Here is a 9979-nt window from a genome sequence, read left to right as displayed (position 1 = left end):
TTTATTTTTTATTATTATTAAACTGTGTTGATAGTTAATTTTTATTGAATTAATTTATTTAATATATTTAACCTAATCACCACAGATTGGTGACCCGTGATTTGAACACACAGTAACGCCCACTTCGCAAAATTCCTAACAGTAACGCCTACTTCGATGGATAGTCCACATTAAACAGTTGACTTGCTATTTGTGAATGCATCATTCAACTCCTCGCGCTGTTGCTTCTCAGTCTCGTCTCGAACATTCACACAACGTCTACACTTTCAACGCCTGCATACTCTCGACTGATAATGGCAACACAGGAGCGACTTCGACTGTGATGTTAATACACCTCTCACATTCAGCACTCAAAAAATCCGGTGACTCTCTCCCGGTCTTTCACAAATACAGCAACTAGTGAGATCTGTTCATCGAATTATATCTCTGATAAAATTCTGGTGGGGGAGTACTGTGGAGTAACTACCACTACAAATATTAAACATCACTTCACTGGTATATAAGGCATGCTAACTTGATTCAATCAAGAGCTTACCTTTTGATAGATGACGGTTGGCATGGTCGATAACTCCGCCCCCCACAATTCTCTTATGCCGTAAGCTTAAAAATTTTAAAACTTAAAATGCTTAACTAAAATAAGACATTAACTTTTTTTTTCTTGACAAAGTTCAACCTGAGTTGTCACGGGGTAACATGGTATGTTATTTTTTTAGCTTTATTTATTGATCTTGCGATGTGTCATATTTGTTTTATCAGTCCATAAGCGTAATTCAAAATTTCTTTTCCGTATTAATGTATTCTGAATTTAATTTTGAATTTTTCTTCGCGCATGCGCACTTATGCATTTTCCAAACGTAATTCCTTAATTGAGTGATTGTAAATCATTGTATTCATTTAACTTCAATTTCATTTTAAATTGTCATTCTATTTTTTTAATAAGTAATTAGATTTTTAATACGCTATGCCTGAACTTGAAAATCAGTCAGTCGCTCATGTTGCCGTCAAGGCGCCACCCTTTTGGAAAAATAATCCAGCGCTATGGTTCGTCCGTTTGGAGGCGCAATTCGATTTGGCTAAAATAACAGCTGATCCCAGAAAGCATGTAACCTTACGACAACGTTGTGTTTTAACTTTATTTTCATTGTCACGAAAAGGTTTGCAGTAAAAACCTTTTTTCAATAAAGCAAAAATATTGCAATTTCCAAACTTTTTTCCTAAAAGGAAAACTAAATGATTTTTAAAGCTTTTTTAAAAAACATTGTTACTTAGGCTAAAAAATAAGCAAATGGCAAACCTTAATATTTTCATTTTTGTTCGTTGTCATGATAAGGTCAGCAGAAATATAAAGCTGAAACCTTTTTCCAAGGAAAGAAAATAAGGCAAATATTAACCTTTCCAGCGAAAATATTAATAAATAATTAGAAAATATTTTGCAAAAAAACCTCATTTTAGGGAAAGCAAATAAACGAGTATAAGACCATGTTTTTGGATTGTTTTCTAAGGTCTGCGAAAGTATGCAGCGAAAACCTTTTTTTAAAGTTTTCTTGTTGTCACGGTTTAGATTTAAAAAGTTGGGAAAACATTTCTGTTGAGTCTGAATCATATCAAGTCAAGGGCTTTACCGTCTTCCTGTTATAACGAGAAATACTTTAGCAATTTTCGAGTTTTGCTTTTTTAAGAAAATGTGAACACAACAAATAAAAGTTAACGTTAATTTTTCGAAACTTTTCATTCGAATAATCACATTAAAAATGAATAAAATTTAAAAAAATTTCATTTTGATCTTCAATATTTTTTTTCTTCAGAAATTAAAATTTTTTTTAAAAATTGTCTTTAGGGGTCCTATGCGTTGCGGTTCCTTCAAAATGTGTGGCCTATTCTCGTTTATTTTACCTCATTGCAGACCTAATTATGGTATAGCACTAAAATATCCGCACCAAGAGAATTTTATTTAAAATATTCGATACAAAAAATATACAAAAAATTCGCCCAACAGTCCCTTGTGAACTAGATGGTCCACGATTTGTGACTAACGGCGTGATGGTGACTATAAAATCAGCATCGCGCACCTTCCGTTTTTATTTCCACGACAAGCTGGTACCTGCTCTAAAGCTGGGTAGATTCAAAGCCTAGACCCATAGCTTTATTTCATCATATCTTAGGAGTGAATTTAAAAACTTTTTGCGTACAAAACTCACTGTATAGTGTGCAAAATAAGAAACAGACCTCCCTGAATAAATTTTGATCTAATGACCGGATCTTCACGTTTTGTGACTCAATTTTAATGGTTCGAAGGGATGGCATAGGCTAATTAATGCAGACGATATTTTAACTTACGAAATCAGGCGCAAAATTTTACTTTCTCTGAATAAACATACCTTTTTTCAGACGCATTTAGATTTTGAACCCCCAAAATATAGTGGGTTGCCGCAGTCTGGGGAATATGGTCCACATTGTTTGATCAGGAGAGCGATCCAAAGTTTGGATCCCTTAATTGTAATTTTACTTTTTGCGTCTTTCGCGATATATCCAGATCTTTTTAAACAAGTTGAAAAATTTTGAGCAGAATTTAAAAATTCGTTATTCTAAAGATAATTACACGCAAAAAATTATTTTTCGTAGGCATTTATTATTTTTTATTATGTTATTAAATAATAGCTGGAAAAATTTTGAATTGTAAGGCATACAACTTCTTATTAAATTTTAATGTAGGTAATTTTGCATGGCAAAACACAAAGTTGAGCTAATCGGTTGAATTGTTCCTGCGTATATTTAAAATTCGATTTCTCAGAAACAATTTAACCGATTTTGCTCAAATTTTATATTTTGCCATGTAAAATTACCTATTTCTAAAGGATGTAAAAAAATACATACCTCATAATTTAAAATTTTTCTGACTATTACTTTATAAAACAATAATAAAAATATTTACTAAAATATACTTCTTCCATAACATAATGGATAAACGAATTTCATAATTGTGTGCAAATATTTTTCAATTCGCTTAAAAAGCTCTTGAAATATGGTGAAATACGCAAAAAGTAAAATTAACATTATGGGAATCAACTGTTGGACCGCGCTCCTGGCCAAACTATTTAGACCATATTTCCTTGATTGCGGCTAACCTCTAGATTTTGGGGGTCAGAAATCTAAATCAGTTGGAGAGAAAAAGAAATTATTTAGAGAAAGTACGATTTTTGTCTGATTTCGTAACTTAAAATATCGTCTGCACTAAGTAATAAGCATTTTTGAGATTATAGTCCTACAACGTGAAGATCTGATCATTAGATAAAAAGTTATTCAGGATGGTCCGTTAAATTTTTGCACACTGTATAAAATTTCAATAATATCAATTGCAGTTTTTGCGATCAATGTTATAAGGTTGAATTTTTCAACTCTATTTCACTTGGTAGAGTTAAAAATATATTAAGTGCATTAGTGGATGTATCTGTATATTTATAAATCTTATTTTTTATTCATATAGTGTTTTTATTTTTAGTACTTTATTTACAATTTAACCGTGAAATTAAAAAGTTATAAATGCTGATTATTTTATTTTTGAGGAATAAAATTTATTTATTTATAAAATTATATTCAAGAATTTCTTTTCTTTATCGAAAACAAAATAGCTAATTAAATTGTATTAGCATTTTTCTAATGTAATTAATGCTTGTAATCGTTTTTGATTTCTAGTAATTTATTTTTGTTCAATCATTATTTAGAATAAATTACAATTGTAATCGACACCTAATTCTGGACAGCGACTAGTTGAATTGTATATAACTAACTGATGGTCAGCCCCAGTCTACCAGCAGCGACAAAAAATGACGCAAGCGGCCAACTCATCCTGGTGTGAGAGATCCCTTTGACGTCGGGCTAACAGTAAGAGATTTCCTGAACGCAAATGTGGTGAAATTTTATCGAAACAAATTTTCATAAAAGCACAAGATGGTCTTAATACTTGACAAATGTATTCCATTGTCTCCTAGATTGGGTTCAAAATTAAAAGGTTTCAAGCATGAAGAATTGTATTTAATATCATTTATATGAGGTGTAAATAAATAATTGTTTGAATGTTTAGTTTTGGTATTATTCAATTACAATCAAGTCTTGTAGATATGTTATTTGTACGTAGAGATTTTACATATAATTTTGAAATAAATTTGTCAAACTGACAATCAAACAATTTGCAACTACAGTAAAATGCTTTCTCTAAAAAGTTTATGAGTTAACAGGTACGTAAATGTTTAACCATTGCTGATAATTTGCATCAGTTTTTCAGAGTGAAAATTTTTTTTATATGCATTTTCAACAAAACACTGTTGAAAATAAAAAATTAGTATTAAAATGTAAAAGGAAGTGATATAAGAAAAAACACGTTTTTCTGAAGGAGGAGGGGAGGCTAAAAGTCAGCTTAATTAAATTTTACTCAATTCGTTTAAAAAATCTGGTCTTTTAAATCTCTACTTTTCCTTTTAACGTCTTATTTGTATTAGCTAACAACTATATATCTAAAATACATAAAATGAAAACGGAAAAGCAATAAATAAACTTTGAAAAAAAGTTCTTTAAAAAACTAGAAAAACTTCTATTAGCCCTGCTGTACTGAAACTTTAAGGCAATACTTTATGTTCAAACTTCAAAATTCTCATTCGATTAAAAATAATAATAAAAAGAAAAAAGAAACAATCTCACTAAATTTAACATTAGAAAATTATTGTAAACCTGATTCCCCTCCATCCAATAATACTGTCTTAAAAACTTACGTCATGCGCAACAAAGCACGAATATTACTGCTGGTGATCATTATCACTCTTGGAGTTTGCTTTCGCAATTAAAATTGAAATTGGAGTTTAAGTTTTATTGACATTCTGTTATATTGTTTCAAGTTAAAGATATTCGAGTTAAAGAAAGTAGGTACACCGTTTGATTGTATTTCATTTTCATTATTAAGTATTTAATTTACGTATTGTTATTTTTTTTAAGATTATCAATTAATATTACCATTTAACTTAGAAATCTAAAACTTAAATTTATGCTTGGGACGACACAACCTAAGGGACATTGATTATTATGCTCTCTTCTTAATTTCAATAAATTTTAAGTAAACACTGAAACTATAATTTAAATTTAACTATCAATATTTTAATTTATTACTCTTATTATTATTTGACATTAATTTTTTTTGGATGTACGCGTTGCCTGAAGATTCATGTAAATAGTTCCAGAGACATTGCAAAAAAAAAGCAAAAAGTACAATTTAAATAACTATTAAAAAATGAAATTAATACTAGCGTTAATTAAACTTGCATTAATATGAAAATATAGCTCAACTAATAAAAATTATATTTCCCAAATTGGAGATTTATTCATATTAAAATTTTTATGACGCTTCAGACTACTTATCAGGATTTTAAAATCCAAACTGTGTATTACTGTGTGTGTTTGAATCTGAGTTTTGCCAAACGTAGCATTTATAATGCTTTCTTCGCGCACTTTCGAGTTTATTTAAGGCTAGAAGATTGCAATTTAAATTTCGGTAACTTTCCAATTAGCTTAAGCTCATTAATTTCTAGACAGAATAATATGTGTTTTATTCGTTTTCTAACCACTATAAGTAGAATTTATTGCTTATAGGAATAATCTTCTATCGAAAATGTGACTTTTTTTCCTAGTAGCAGGAATGTTCAATTTAGAATTGGAACTCTGTGCTATATGTCAAAACATATTTTAATCGCTTTCTGTCCACTATTAGCACAATTTATTGCCACATTATTGGCTGATAGGAAGTCATCATAAATCGAAATGTTAACCCCTTCCCGACTAGCTAGTGCGCGAATTCAGACTAAACGTCTTATCGGGATGCATGCACACCGTCGCTTAAATTAATTACGTTTATTAAATGGGTATTTAGATTGTGTAACTAACAACTCAGAAACTTTTCGACCGATATTAATTAAAATAAAAAATTAATTATTAATTTTTTTTGCCAGAATTAGTTTTGGTTAAATGAATTTTATAATTTTGCGAAAAAAGTTTAGATTTATTTGAACGTGAAATACGCAAAGAATTAAATTGACATTAAAGGTTGACCCAAACTTTCGATCCCTCTCCTACCTAAACTATTGGAACCATATTTTTAATATTGTGACGACAACCAATTTAAAGGCAGGAAATGAAATCCTACTAAAAGGAGGCATGTTTTTTCAACGAAACACTTTTTTATTGTTGTCTGGTTTTATAATTTAAAATGTAGTCTACAATAATAAATTAGCATATTTAAGATAAGGCCCTTGAACCAAGTTTGGGTCACGGTTTAGAACAGCGGTTTCCAACTGGCGGTCCGGGGGCCGCATCCGGCCCGCGAAGCCTTTTTTCGTGGCCCGCGAACTAAAATATATTAGTTGTTATTTTTTTTTTGCGGGAAATTTTCGTACAAAATCTGTATGGGTTTAGAATACTTTTCTCGTTAACAAAAACCTAATTTCTTCGTTTCAATGAAATTTTACATACCAGCGGTGCAAAAATATTTATTTCTCAGGTTTTGCATTCAAGAAAATATTTATTCAAATACAAAAATAATCGTGAATGTTGCTCTTTTTTATTTCACTTTTTTTTTTTTTTTTTGTATTTTGTGAATATAATTTAGCATGTATGTATCAGAAATTTTCTCGAAGAAATTCTCCGTTTTAACTTTTTGAAACCACTCAATTTCGGCGAAAATATTTACGAACACATTTATAAATTTTAAATTTAAAATGCAAATATCTATTATCAGGTGATTGCAGTAGACAAACCTCAATTTTCTCATTGAACATTTTGTGTGCTACTGTATAAGTTTTATGTCTTAACACCTTGATATCTGTTGCACATCAATTGTTTAATACATAGCTGCACATTAAAGTTATTGTAGCCCGAATCATTTAATATGCAGTTTGATATTTTTAAAAATCTACTTCTTATTTTAATTTGTAATTCAATAGTTTTGTTTTGTACAGCTTGGTAAAAATCTGACAGAAATATTTAATGTTCCTTCAAACATAAAAGAGTCCTGTATAAAATTTTGATAAAGTTGCGACCCGCCATTTGATTTGTGTTTTTAATTGTGGCCCCCGGCCTCATCTAAGTTGGAAACCCCTGGTTTAGAACAACAGATTTATTATTTTAGGGAACTACCTTTTTTAATCCTGTTTTAAGTGGTTCATAATAATACTCTGTTATTATAAACCACTAATCATTACCGTGTAATAAAATACTCAGTCAGGAGCAGTTTCTGCAATCATTAGTAAAATACCACGGATAACCCCAACTGTATCTAAGTATTAGATAGTATTGAATTTGTCTGTAATCTGCAATTTAATGCCCTGTTTTCATATTCATTTAAATGCATTAAAATTTTATTTGACCATCTGATTCTGAAAAATTGTCAATTGTTTCCTGTATTTTTGAAGAAAAAACAAAATTTTAAAATAAAACGAGATTTAACGTTATATTTCTACGCTAATTATCTGGTACAATGTTGAATTTTTTTCTAAAATTAAAAAAGTGTCAAAGATTTTCTTTTTTGTAAATTGAAGGGCAATTCTTGAGTCCTCTACCCAACGCTATTCACTTAAGTAATTTTGTTTGAAAAATTGCTTGTTTTTCTATATCAATTAAGTACTTTAAAAATTTTCTTAATCCGACTGAGCGTTTCACATTTTTGTAATTTCGTACGGAAATTTCTACTCAATACACAACTTTTTCATTGAACAAGAAAAAAAAATTGGATTTCCATCAGAAAATGAAAGAATTAGAAATGTTATATATTTTTTAGAAAGATTTCATGTTTAGCTGCCATGGTAAAGACTGTATGGCCTTTGTGGCAAATCTTCTTAGAAGGTTAATAACAGATGAGGTGGCCATCTGCTACAGTTTAACTGGAAAAAGTAAAAGTGGACAATTGAAAAACTCTTTTGAAAAGACTGACATTAACAAGATGATTAGAGGTAACTAATAATATATATATATATATATATATATATATATATATATATATATATATATATACAGAAGAATTATAAAATTTCATTCGCATTTATTCACTTTTTTTAGATGTTTGCATCCAGTCTTTTGATACATTTAAAGAAAACTATTTTAAAGAAGCCTTAAGTGACTGGCTTTCACAAGCCAAATTTAGAAAAAGGAGAAGGTATGTTTTATTTTGTTTTTAAAATATTATTGAGCAGATAAATTTAATAGTACATTAATATATAATTAATATATAATTTTAGTTCATTAATATATATTTTTCTTTATATATAAAAAGAAACTTGTAGTTGATATTTTAAATTATTGGCAATTATAAATTATGAAAAAAAAATGAAGAGTTTTATTTGTGTAAAATCTTTTCGTAGTGACGTTTAAAAATATATACTTTTAAGAAATTTTTTTTCATTGTTAATAATTCATTAATGGTAATAAAAATACCTGTTATTATTTATTAATTATGTGTGATATTACATTTAAATTAATATAAAAATTCCAATAACAGTTAAATGATAATCTTATAAAAATATTTGAAAATCTTAAATTTACTGTAAAATGAAATCCGATCAAAATTTTAAAAATTACTCTATGAATTTAGCGAATTCATGTGGAAATTTAAAATCAAACTAAATTCTGTAGCTCTGAAATGCTTACAAGTAGGCACGCAAACAAACTCAGGAGTAGACTTATTATTTTATTGTATATGGACAGGATGCGCGAATACTTTTATTTATTTTTATTGATTAGTTTCATGTTTAAATTATTAACGGAGTCACAGTATAACTTCATAGACAGATTCTGGTGCAATTGTTTTTTTTCCTCGTATTTCACTAAAAAAATCTGTTAAAAAAGTTTTTTGTAGTTTTCCTATAGATATTTCTATAAAAAAATTACCTTTTTTTTCAAATTACAAAAAAAAAAAAAATTTACTGTAAAATGTTTTGATCTGAATTATTATGCATATTTATTTGGTTTGTTCAAAGTCTTTACTCTTCGACGACTAAAAACTTTGATATCGAAATAACAACAAACATTATATTCAACAAGTTCAGCTCAAGCCAGAGAACAACGAAACCTGTTTTCCACAACCCTTTACAATGATCAACACACATAATGGACATGAAGTTCTCTCGCTTCTCATGAGATGACAAGACAACCACAATTCTAATTTCTATGATAAACACCATCTCTTGATCCACAATCAAATTAAAATTTTAGATATCAACTGTACAGACTTTTACCGAACTGTGTGTGATCTGATATGCAGGAAGAAAAAATCTTATTTACAAAGATTTTTTTAACAGTTTTTGTTTCAAAAAAATTCATTTACTATTTTTTTTTCCAGTAGCACGAAGAAATTTTCTACTAATCAGAGATCTTCTATAATATGATTAATACAGGGTTTCTGTTTGTTTTTACAGTGTAGTTTCAATTCCACTGATGTAAATTTTCCCATTTTATTTTTCAGGGAAACGAGAGCTGGAATAACCTAAGTTGCTGAATGTTCTGAATGTTTGACAACTTCATTTTTTATTTTTGCTTCGACATATTTTTTATTTTTATATTGATGTGTAATTTTTTATTTGATACAACAATTATTTATGGAATAAATATTTGTTTAAAAATCTATTTATTGCTATTGTATTTTCTATATTTGAAATCCAATTGTTTTTGAGAAATTTTTAACCTATTTGAGCTACAAACTATAAAAACTGGCTTTTATTTTCTATAGATAATATTTTAAGAAGTGTCCCATTTATCTAGACAAAAAAAAAATGCTTTTCCATAATATCAAAGAAAATAATATTAATGCCAGTTGTTAGCACTATGAATTAAATGTTTAAATTTTGTTTTATCCTGTTATATACTTAAAAATTAAGGTAATTTTTCTGTGTGTCCAATTTATTGATTTAAAATATAAGCGTTGCAAAAAAAAAATTCAAATATTTTT

General features: G+C 28.5%; 1 long non-coding RNA gene across 3 annotated transcripts; it reads left to right on the top strand.

The window, feature by feature from the left end:
• Positions 1-3583: 3583 nt before the first annotated feature.
• On the top strand, positions 3584-9657 carry LOC147806107 (uncharacterized). 3 transcript variants are annotated; one of them, XR_015428717.1, is made up of 4 exons: positions 3584-3882; positions 7817-7988; positions 8095-8191; positions 9497-9657. It is a non-coding gene; the product is annotated as an uncharacterized LOC147806107 (long non-coding RNA). The 3 variants fall into 3 exon arrangements; XR_015428718.1 differs by lacking the exon at positions 3584-3882 and adding an exon at positions 4442-4913; XR_015428719.1 differs by lacking the exon at positions 3584-3882 and adding an exon at positions 4949-5539.
• Positions 9658-9979: the final 322 nt, after the last annotated feature.

Source organism: Parasteatoda tepidariorum, chromosome 8 (assembly GCF_982258835.1).
Source record: "Parasteatoda tepidariorum strain Cologne lab strain chromosome 8, Ptep-v5.0, whole genome shotgun sequence".
In the NCBI taxonomy this organism is placed as follows: Eukaryota; Metazoa; Arthropoda; class Arachnida; order Araneae; family Theridiidae; genus Parasteatoda; species Parasteatoda tepidariorum.
This window is presented reverse-complemented; position numbering and strand designations above follow the sequence as displayed.